This window comes from Trachypithecus francoisi, unplaced genomic scaffold, assembly GCF_009764315.1.
Source record: "Trachypithecus francoisi isolate TF-2019V2 unplaced genomic scaffold, Tfra_2.0 Contig00383, whole genome shotgun sequence".
NCBI classification, from domain to species: domain Eukaryota; kingdom Metazoa; phylum Chordata; class Mammalia; order Primates; family Cercopithecidae; genus Trachypithecus; species Trachypithecus francoisi.
This window is the reverse complement of record NW_022680606.1, coordinates 32,173-43,881: the sequence shown is the minus strand read 5'-3', so window position 1 is coordinate 43,881 and position 11,709 is coordinate 32,173. Positions and strand designations below refer to the sequence as shown.

Below are 11,709 nucleotides of genomic sequence, written 5' to 3'. Positions count from 1 at the left end.
GCACAGAGGCCAATAAACATGTTCTAAACTCTACCTCACATGAAACAGGTTACAGCGAGAGGATCTCTGCAGGGCAGGAGTCCAGAAACACTGAAAATGAATCACCCCAACTTATTTCTTCTTTTTTTTGAGAAGAAGTTTCAATCTCATTGCCTAGGCTGGAGTGCAATGGCGTGATCTCAGCTCACTGCAACCTCCGCCTCCCGGGTTCAAGCGATTCTCATGCCACAGTCTCCCGAGTAGCTGGGATTACAGGTGCCTGCCACTACGTCCGGCTAATTTTCGCATTTTTAGTATAGCTGGGGGTTTCACTATGTTGTCCAGGCTGGTCTGGAACTCATGACCTTCAGGTGATCCACCCACCTTGGCCTTTCCCGAAGTGTTGGGATTACAGGCATGAGCCAACACACCCGGCACTTCAACTTCGTTCTCAAGAATCAAGAAAGAAAAATCAAGTGCAAATAATACAGAATGAAGATAATAATAAAAATAACAAACATCAATGAAATGAGGAAAAAAAACAACAGAAATAAACCAAGGCTAAAAGTTGTTTTTTATAAATAATATAGTTAATAAACCACTAGCAAAACTGATCAAGGAAAAAAGATTAAAGAACACAAATGACCAGTATCAGAATCAAAACAACAGCCTTATAACAAGATATAACAACAACAGTATTATAACAAGATAATCAGAGAATTTTGTGAAATTCTCCCCAGGAGGCCGAGACTCCTGCCTGTCCTTCCTCCACCAAAGGCATCCCAGACTACCGGACTCACCCTCGGCTGGTTTGCCCTCTCCTCCTTTCAGAGCCAGACGCCACAGGTTCCGGGCTTCTTGGGCACTGGGAGGAGGCACAGCAGAAGGCGAGGTCGCTGTATGAGGCTGCTCCAAAGTCACCTCGCGCTGTTGCTGCCTCACTGCCTCCGGTCTCCAGCATTCAGGGAGAGTGCAGGCAAAACTGATCAAGGAAAAAAGATTAAAGAACACAAGTGACCAGTATCAGAATCAAAAGAACAACTCCACATAACAGTATTATAACAAGATAATCAGAGAATTTTGTGAAATACATATGATCGAAAGTCTGACAACAGAGATCGCAATAGATGCTGAAAACCCAACTTACTAAAACTGGCACAAAAAGAGCATAAAATAAGAACACTCCTATATATAGTAAACAAAAGTAATTAACTATTTTAAAAAATCCAACAAGTCAACAAACAATAATGCTCCACAAGGAAAACACCAGGATCAGACTTTGAAAATGTTCCAAATATTTAAGGAAGAAAAAAATATTGACACCGCTCACTCTCTTAAAGAGAAAGAAGAAAGGGATAGTTTTTCAATTTGTTTTGTGAAGCCAGCATTACATTAATACACAATCTGATCAGACAATAAAAAACCCAGAATAGATGCTCTGTTTCACAAATACAAATACAAATATTCTAAGAAAAACATTGTTACATGAATGAAACCAAGCAAGAAATTAAAAATGAAATTAAACAACAAAGACCAGAGTAGGAAACAACAACCTACAATAGAAATGAACCAATAAAGGACTAATCTCTATAGTGTCTTTAAAAATGTTTCACATCAATATAGGAAAAACACAAATGACCCAAGACAAAAAGAACACTATGAAGAAAAAAAAAGGGGGGTGCATAGGCGAATAAATATTTGCTAAGCCGTACTTTGAAGAGAGTTACTTCCAGTTTCAGATGAGATACCCACAGGCAGCCGGGAGAGTGGGACCCCAACGGGCAGGACCCCCAGGAGGTGACAGAGGCCTGGCAGTGGGGGACCCGGGGCCGGGGCCGAAGGTGACCCCATTCTCTTCCCTGGCTGCCCCTCAAGGCTCCTGCCGCTCCCGGGTTCCAGCGCCCTCTCACCGGGTCCTGATCTGGGCTCCCTTTCTCACCGCGGGTCGGGCAGGAGGCCCCGGACCCCAGTCCCGGAGGAAACGGAGGCTCCAGGGCTTCCACGGAGGAGAGAAGGGGAGGGCTCCTCTCCGACCCGGGCTCCTCCAGCGCCCCCTCCTCCCAGCGGGCTCTGAGAGGGCGAGGAGGAGGTCGGTGGCTGGGTTCAAGCCGCACTGCGCCCCGGATTCAAGAAGAAAATGGACTCTCGAGAAGCCCATGTGCATCACAGGGGTCCTGGCTGGATCTGGGATGGGGCTCGGGGAGGGTCAGACGGCTCTGCTGGGCTCCCAGCCCGTGTCCTCCAGGCGCAGCGGAAGGCTAGGTCGCTTTGTGAGGCTGCTCCAAAGTCGCCTCGCACTATTGCTGCCTCGCTGCCTCACTGCCTCCAGTCTCCAGCATCCAGGGAGAGTGCAGGCAGGCGGCGCCCAGTCCTCTTCCTTCTCCTCCTACCCACGGCAGAGCAGCCTCCAGCATCCAGGGAAAGTGCGGGCTCAAAGTGGTGCCTGGCCCTCTTCCTTCTCCTCCTGCCCAGGGCGGAGCAGTACAGACCAAGCTTTCCGAAGTAGGGTGAAATGGGGAAAGCCCACTGGGCAACTATTTATAAGGACTCTTATTTAACTAGCGCTCCTGTAAGGCATGTTTGGATTGGATGAGAGACTCTGTGCACAGCAACTCTGATTGGATAATATGACCCAATCAGGGCTGGCTGAAAGGTTCCTTCTCGTCCTATCAGAACCAGGTTATAGATGTGGGGGAGGGACAGGAGCCAGCGCCCCTACCGGAATCGGAAGCTGTGGGTGCACGCGGGAGACGGCTTTGTAGCCACGTCGCTTTCGGCTTTGCCTCCTGCCATGTCCCGCAGGCTTGGAGAATGTGGCCCCAGACTGAAATGAGGAGAAGGTGGCCCTGCTGAGGGTGAGTCTGGGGAGGCTGGAGTGGGGGCTGAGAGGGAGGCGCCTGGGCAGGAGTCTCGGCCTCCGCTGGGAGCAGCATATTCAGTGTATAATGTGAATAACAGGCAAAATAGGTCTTAACTGTTTGTGTTATCAGTGACAAAGACTTCCGTTCAACCGCAGGCCGCTAGGAGTTATGTTTTGGGGGAGTCGAGAGTTAAATTCGGATTTTTGACTGTGGGGAGTTGGCATCCACGTCTCCACGTTGTTCAAGGGTCAGGTGTATTTTAGAGCACTGGTGTGAATCACTTTGGGTCACACTTGTTGAAAATAGGCATTGACATTTGGAGGCGCCTCCTTGTAGTGAGCAGGTACTACTGATCTCTCTCTTCCATGTACTGGCCTTTCCCCAGCTTCTGTAGAACCCTGTTTCCTAGAGGTTACTTACATTCTTTAGTCAATTCTTCTCAAATTCTTCTGAAAGTGGGTTTGGAGGAAGGGAAGAGAAACCTGCAGTCTTGGCTGTATTCACGTTTTGGTTCTGATTCCCTTGTGTGGTCCACATTCAGATTGGGGTCCTTAATGAAATCCGTGGCTTCAACTCTCCCTGCGTGCCAGCATCATCCAATCGTGTATAGTTAATCTCGAACTCCCTTTGCACCACGGACTCCCATCTCCAGGTGTTTAACAGGAATTGGACACTGAGCATGTGATATTTTTCCCTAAACCTGAATGCATCTTCTTTTTTCCTTGTTTCCCCGTGTGCTTGTCCCCAGCCCAACCAATGGCACCACAAACCTACATGCCTAAAATTCATCCACCTCCTTTGTAATGGCACCCAACCACCACATACAGTCCTTTTAAATGCCTCAGTTCTGCATTTGGAAAATTACACATTTTGACTCTCTTTTCACTTCACTGCCTTTCCATTACTCTAGGCCCTCGTGATTTCTTCATTGTTGGACTAATGAGCTATGAGTGTTTACCCTCCTAGTCCTTTTGCATGCTCCTTAAAACCTCAGGCAGAATAAATGGAAATTAAACTCGTGGGCATTCAAGGACACCCCACGGTTTTCAGGATAAAGTTTGTATGGCTTAGCTTAATGCCCAATGACTTTCACACTCCTCTGTTGATAATTTCCATCTCTTGAAACTTTCTCAAACAAAAATAACTAACATTTATTAACAACTTGGTGTTTCCAGGAAATACTTTAAGCAATTAAAGTCATAATTAAAGTAACATATGCAAAAACCCTATCAGTACTGCTTTTATACTTAAAGTTTTGTTTAAACATAACCCTGTTTACTTGTTTATGTGTTGTCTGTGGCTGCTCTCATCCTGCAGTGGTCGAGTAGAGTATGAAACAGATGATGTGGACCACAGATCCAAACATGTTTACTATTTTGCCATTTTCGGGAAAAGTTTGCTGGATGACTCCTAATCTAGGGGAATGTCTGTGTTACTAGTACAGGATATCTTTGCCAGCCAATGTCAGATAAACAAGTTGATTTTATGGACAATTTGTCATATACATTGTCATATACATACAAGCACCTTTCCAGTTTTTGTAACTATTAACGATTTATTTTCCCATTTAGTTTGCTCCCTGTAACTTTGAGTGGCTCAACCATTCATCCTGTTTTGATTTCTTGATACCACTTACCCTCCTTCCAGATTATTTAATCAGGTGATTTTATATTATATCTCGGTAGGGTCGTGAGCCTCTTGTTTGTTTACGTCTCTATGACCCTCTTTGTTGTATCATAAATTGATTGATGATATGTAAAATGTACATATTCATGGAATAGCATTTATTCCAAGTGACAAAACTATTTATAAAATGAGGATTGTAATTATGTGTGATATTTGAATTCTGTACATGTATATTTTTGTCCTTGGATTGGATGCAGAAAAGGGGTTGATTTTGACTTCAGCCATGGTTCTTTCCTCAGAATCCTAAGGTTAGTTGCTTTAGGCATGGGGCTGTAGGATGAACATCCCAAGGTGACAGTCACTGTTGATCCTTACACCTTATTCTTGTTGGGATTTTTAGTAAGTGTATTCATATTTTAAGAGCTGTATTAGTTATAAGAAGAAATAGAATCAATTTCTATTTTAAAATGTTTCAATTTGAAATAATTGTATACTTCAGAAAAATTGAAATAATATTAACAGTATTTTTGCATACCCTTCATCTATCCTTAATGTTAATGTTTAACATAATCATGGAACAATTATTAAAGGTGAAAAACTCATACTGAGTCAGTACAGTCAACTAATCTTCAGAGCGCATCTGAATTCTCCCTCCGGTACCCATTTTCTGTCCTCAGTGCACATAGTTCTCATTTTTCCTCAGGCTCCTCCAGTTTGCATAATTTCCTCATTATTTCTTTTGCATTCATGACCTTGATACTTTTTAAAAATCATATTTATTTTGTAAATATTTTGTAGACTGTACTTCCATTTGGGTTTGTGGAATGTTTTGTCATGAAGTAACCTTCCATCTAATCATGAGGAAACATCAGACAAACCCAAATGGAGGTACAGTCTATGAAATATATATGATTCATGTGGCAGGAATGCCACAGAAGTAATGTTACATACTTCTCAGTGCGTTTTATCAGATGGTACGTGATGTTGCCATTACTGGTGATGTTAATCTTGGTACAGTGGTGGCTGCCAAGTATTTTCCCTTTTTAGCTGAAATGTATCTTATGGGGAGACATTTAGAGATATCCAAATATCCTGTTTGATATCATATTCTCCCGCCTTAATCCTAGGACCCATGAATAGATTTTTACCTACAGCAGTTATTACGGTGGAGGTTGCCTGATGATTTCTTTCCATCATCCCTTCTGTATTTATTTGGAATGCTCTAGTAGGAAACAGCAGTTGCTTCTACAGCACTTGTTTATTCAATTATTTATATTATTATGGACTCATGGCAGTTTTGTGCATTCTTTGGATTATGATCCAATGCTAATATTATTTATTTTGTTTTCAGGTTGTGTCAACTGTTGGGGTGATCAGACCCAACACCAGGCCCGTGGGGGCTATGAAGTCTGGCGGAGTCAAAGGAATGAGAAAAGACAAGTTAAGAGAGAAAGTGGGACCATGGGGCCAACACTAGTGTGGAGGCTGCAAAGGCCCCGAGTTCTGGGAGCCTATTTATTGGTGATCAAACAAAGAAACAGGTGGTGAGGATGTGGAGGTTGAAAGGAAGCGGTGTATCAAATGAATGAGCTACAGTTGTGATGGTTTAGCATTTTCTTTGAAACATATGGCTACTTGAGATAAAGGGAGTGCTAGAAGCAAGGAGTTAGCAATTCTAGACACATTCCAAAGGCTACCAGGGATTTTAGATCCTAGACCCTGGACATGTTCCAAGCCCTGCCTCAGCCTCTCTTCCAACCCTCAGCTTTTCTCCCAGCACTCAACACTGGCCATTGAGAACCCCTTCAGGTTGGCACCTGTTGCCTTTTGTTGTGCTGTCAACGTTTGTGAGTTCTTCCTTATTTTTAGCCTCACAAAGCATTCCAGGCTTATCATGTATCTTCCCTGACTTCAGCCCTGAAATTAACCCTATTTCTAGGGAGCCCTGGTTCATTAACTGGAGAATGGTACTAGAAACTATGATCTGATCACTGGGTGTGCTCATTAGCATTGGAATGTCATTTACTCTAGGATCTCTCCATTGACAGAGCTAGGAACTGTACGTTGGTGTACTTACACATGCATTAACATTTGTCTATACCTGTCTGACTGTGTACCTACCTACCTACTTATAAAAACCGTGAGTTCTTATTGTTGCCTTTGATTCCATTCTAACACCATCAAGTTTATTCTAGCTTTTCCTTCTTTGTAACTTCTAACAGTGAGAAAATTGACTTTTATTTTCCAAGATATGTTCACTTGTTTGTTCCTGGTGTGTGTGTGTGTGTGTGTGTGTGTGTGTATGCATGTGTATAGTAGATTGAGAATTGTGAAATCGTATGCTTGAGAAATAAATTTACTAATTAGAAGATAGTATTTGTGGGACATTTTTTTTTTTGTCTTTAGCTTTCAACAATGAAAATAGAGTTTTCCAGAGTTACTTAGGCTACTTATGTTCTTCTCCACCTTTTTCTGTGTGCTCATGTTATTAGATTTCCTTTTGTTAGATTCCCATTTCATTAGATTCCCTTTTATCCTTTTTAGATGTCTTATGCACAAATGAGCAGATAACATGTATAATTTTTAATATCCCCTTCTCATTATATGAAGTTCAGCCTATACCACGTGTGTGTGTGTGTGTGTATATATATATTTATATACACATTCTCGCTCTGTATTTTGCAATTTTCTTTCCACTTAACAATATAGCCTATATTTTAGAACATATTTAAACATACTTTCATCTTAGCATGCTGTGATAGCAGACATTTTCATTATTTTTCAGCCATGGAATTTTGTCTATAAAATATTCACTTCAGAAATGTAAAAGTAAAGCATCAACGTTAACAGAAACACTGTCTTTTTGAGGGTTTTCTTTTTTTTCTTTTCTTTTTTTTTCGAGACAGAGTCTCACGCTGTTGCCCAGACTGGAGTGCATTGGCGTGATCTCCACTCACTGCAACCTCCACCTCCCAGGTTCAAGCAATTCTCCTGCCTCACTTTCCCCGAGTAGCCGGGACTACAGGCATGTGCCACCACACCCGGCTAATTTTTGTATTTTTAGTAGAGACAGGATTTCACCATGTTGGCCAGGCTGGTCTCGAACTTCTGACTTCAGGTGATCTGCCCACCTTGCCCTCCCAGAGTGCTGGGATTACAGGCATGAGCCACCACACCCAGCCGAGGTTTTGCTTCTTAAAACTTAACATTTTGGGGTCACTCAGATATTTTCCCACTGTAAGACTTATGTCAAAGTAGTATAATTTTTTGGTAGTAATTTAAATGTCTTTATTTATAAATGCACATTTATATTTCATTTCTAGCTGGTTGCAATGTTTGATGAGCAAGATCTACATCATGGAGGTGATGACACCAGTGCCAGCTCCATGCATTGCCAGAGCCTAGAGAGATTTACTAGTGCTAGTGAGCTTGGCACCAACAATATCTCACTCAGCCTTTCAGTCTGATCAAGCAGCAAGTGAAATTGAGGTCACATCTTCAGTACTTCATGCAAGTAAGTAAAAGCTCTTTCTTCTTTGCATACTTCATTTATTTATTTTTTTGAGATGGAGTCTTGCTGTATTGCCCAGACTGGAATGTAGTGGTGTGATCTTGGCTCACTGCCACCTCTGCCTCCCAGGTTCAAGCAATTCTCCCTGCCACAGCCTCCTGAGTTGCTGGGATTACAGGCAGCTGCCGCCATGCCTAGCTATTTTTTGGGTATTTTTAGTAGAGATGGGGTTTCTTCATGTTGGGCAGGCTGGTCTCGAACTCCTGACCTCAGATGATCTGCCCACCTCGGCCTCCCAAAGTGTTGGGATTATAGGCATGAGCCACCGCACCTGGCCACTTCATCTTCATTTGAAGGATGCAAAGTTTTGTCATCCATTCTTTCTTCTGCAAATGCAAAGAATTCATTTCTTGAACAGATAATACAATTTGTTACCTGTTTTTTTCCAGAATTCAGTTTGGAACCTTGGCAAATGTCTTGCAAGAGAAGTAGGCACATTAAAGTCACATTTTAATGAATTAAACTTACTTTAGTCAACTTTTCATGGCAGGGCAGGGTCCGTCAAGGCAGGGGATAGGAAATATTTAAACACTGGTATGGTCCAAGTCCCAACCGATTTTAGTGTATGTGCTGCTGAAGTGAGCACCCAAGTCCCAACCAGTCTGAATGAACCATTCTACCATACCCAGCCAGTATTAATATTATTCATAATAATATCTTAATAAATGATGAAAATTCAGTAAATAAAAAATGAATATAAAATACCTAAACATAAGTGTGTTGTAAAACACTAGTTGAGGGTTCTAAACATACCAAGAGTAACTGTTTCAAGTCACTTTAAAGCATTGCAATTTGTACAACCAAAAGGAAATATATCCTAAGGAAAACATGAATTGCCAAACAAGGACCCTAGAACTGTTTTTTGTTGGTATTGTTCATCTTCAATCTGTAGATCGGTATTATAGGATGAAGCAGATGAGGAGCAATAATACTTTAATTCTGTCATTCCTGGTGTCATTGAGGACCTAGGATTCTTAGTATAGAAAAAAGAGGATACAGATAGAAGTTACAAAGTAATAAACAACTACTTTATAGTCCTCAATTTGGATAGGACAAGTCATCATGGATTCATGATATGTTTTTTTTTTCTTTACAACCTACACTTTATTGATTTTATAGCAGGAAATTAGAGTGGAGAAGATTAAAAACTTAAAGACATTGAACTGTCCCAGAATGATAACTTTAGAACTTGAATGAATTCAGAAATCTGAAAATTTAATGAATTTAAGTTATATTGTGGAAATTTCAAATTGCTTTAGAACTGGATTTAGTCCATGTCTTTCAGTATCTCAGTGTGCTGTGGTTTCACAGACCTATGACAATACACAGAAATATTTGATACTTACAGGTTGCTATTTATAGATTTTCTTCTTGTTATTTGGTTTGAAAGTACATATATATTGGTTATTGGCCATCAGTAATAATTTCTTGAGCTCATGATTGATGCAAAGCATTGTGCTAGGAGTTATGGTGGATACACAGAGGTTTAGGACTATGATCCTGTCTTTAAGGAGTTTGCCATCCAGTTAGGTAGGACTGATGGGAGTTCCCCCCTTCACCATTTGCACATTTTGTGCTGGGAATTTACTGATCACCTGAAGTATATCACAAAAACTGCTATGCATTTTCTGTGTGCTAACTCATGTAATCATCAAAATAAATAGTCTGAGGCCGGGCGCGGTGGCTCAAGCCTGTAATCCCAGCACTTTGGGAGGCCGAGACGGGCGGATCACGAGGTCAGGAGATCGAGACCATCCTGGCTAACACGGTGAAACCCCGTCTCTACTAAAAATACAAAAAAACTAGCCGGGCGAGGTGGCGGGCGCCTGTAGTCCCAGCTACTCCGGAGGCTGAGGCAGGAGAATGGCGTGAACCCGGGAGGTGGAGCTTGCAGTGAGCTGAGATCTGGCCACTGCACTCCAGTCCGGGCGACAGAGCGAGACTCCGCCTCAATAAATAAATAAATAAATAAATAAATAAATAAATAAATAGTCTGTAAAGGAAACTGAAACTCAGAGGCATAGTTTAACTTGATTCGTGTCAGGATATGTTTTAACTCTCAAAAAAAAAAAAAAAAAGAGAACCCAGAAGGAAGGAGAACTCCTGTATGTGTTCACAGAAAAAGGCACGAAATCAAGGACCAACTTAGTAAGGCAACATTTCTCATATCCAGGCTATATTCTGGAAATAACAATTTTTTATAAAAATGAGATCAGAGTTTCTTAGAGAAATGCCTGAATTTAGGTCTGGATAGAAAATGTATGAGATGATTCTCGATCTCCCTGACATATCATAAAATAAGGATGCTATGAAACATAACTAGGGTATATCAGAGGGCCTAAGAGATGACCTGATGCTCCTACTGTCCAAAAACAGGACAATTGGAACATCAATTAGTATAGTAACAGCAATAAATGCATGGATTTGTAATTATAATAAATAAGTTTACAAGCAAGAGAAAGGCTGCCAGTTATCCAATTTATTATTTGGAAAGCTGATAAGGGAATAATTCATCTAGTCTACATTTCCTGTGTGGGTGGTGTCACTGGATAACTAACAGATCAAGGGGAAGTCACTTTTTATGTAAGTATTTCAGCGAATAAATGAAAGTATAATGATAGCATTAGAATATTACTATTTTGCAACTCCTGGTGAAATAATAGATCTAGGGATTGATCATTGTATGAAAGGACAATAAAAATTGGGGACCCAATTTACTATGCCAAAAGAAAAAAATTAAGCTGAAAGCTGAGTCATGCAAGAAGCTGCCTTTCCTTGGCTTTGTAAGCAGTTGCAGATAGGAGTTTAAACATTTCCACAGGTAGCTACCCTGTTCATCTTATCTAATCAAGTGCTGATTTATTGAGCATAAGATCAGTACATAATTGACTGTTTCCCTACTTGCTCCTTTTCTCTTGCAACTTGAGGATCACCACACACTTCCTGTTTCTTCTCTAGGTCACTTTTGTTTTTTAAATATTGAAGCCTTCAAAATCATCTTTGGAGAAAATCACAGACCACAGACTGTTTCTGTGATTCTGTGTTTATTTCTTCTGAGCATGTTCTTAACCTTGGCAAAATAAACTTCTATCTTGATTGAGACCTGGCTCAGATACTCTGGTTTTACAATTGCTATGGTCTTAATGTATCCCTCAAAATGTATGTGTTGGAACTCTAATCCCTAAGACAGCAGTGTTGGGAGCTGCAGCCTAATGGAGGTGTTTAGGTAAAAAAGCCATGTATTTTTTGGAAAAACTGATAAAGGAGAGAATAAATTATTTATCTCTTCTGCATTTCCCATATGTGGGTGGTATCTACTACACTGTAGTAGATAAGGGGGATGTTACTTTTTATATACATACAAAATAGCTAGGTCTTACGTAAGTATAACAAGAGCTTGAAGGATTGGGTTTACTTTTTGTCACTCTTCTGTCATGTGAGCACATCACATCCATCCTCTCTCCCTTTCACCTGCCTCCCTGTGAGTATGTAGTAGGATTGCCTGCTCCAGAGGCCTCTTGATTTTGGACTTCCAAGCCTGCAGAACTGTGAGAGAATAAATTTCTGTTCTTTATGTGTTACATAGGTTCAGGAACTCTGTTATAGTAACAGAACACTCCCAACTGGAGTTCTTCAGCACACCCCAGTCCATCCCTTCACTACCCCCTGACC

The 11,709-nt window shown here is 41.3% G+C and overlaps 1 long non-coding RNA gene and 1 pseudogene across 2 annotated transcripts; one reads left to right on the top strand and one right to left on the bottom strand.

Moving 5' to 3' along the window:
• Positions 1-535: 535 nt before the first annotated feature.
• On the bottom strand, positions 536-2,513 carry LOC117083713 (annotated as a pseudogene). Its single transcript, XR_004437185.1, has 2 exons — positions 2,147-2,513; positions 536-961 (listed from the first exon to the last, which is right to left on the bottom strand). The product of XR_004437185.1 is annotated as an uncharacterized LOC117083713 (transcript).
• Positions 2,514-2,710: 197 nt separating this feature from the next.
• Positions 2,711-8,015, top strand: LOC117083711. The gene is made up of 3 exons (XR_004437181.1): positions 2,711-2,834; positions 5,818-5,906; positions 7,790-8,015. It is a non-coding gene; the product is annotated as an uncharacterized LOC117083711 (long non-coding RNA).
• The last annotated feature ends 3,694 nt before the right edge of the window (positions 8,016-11,709 follow it).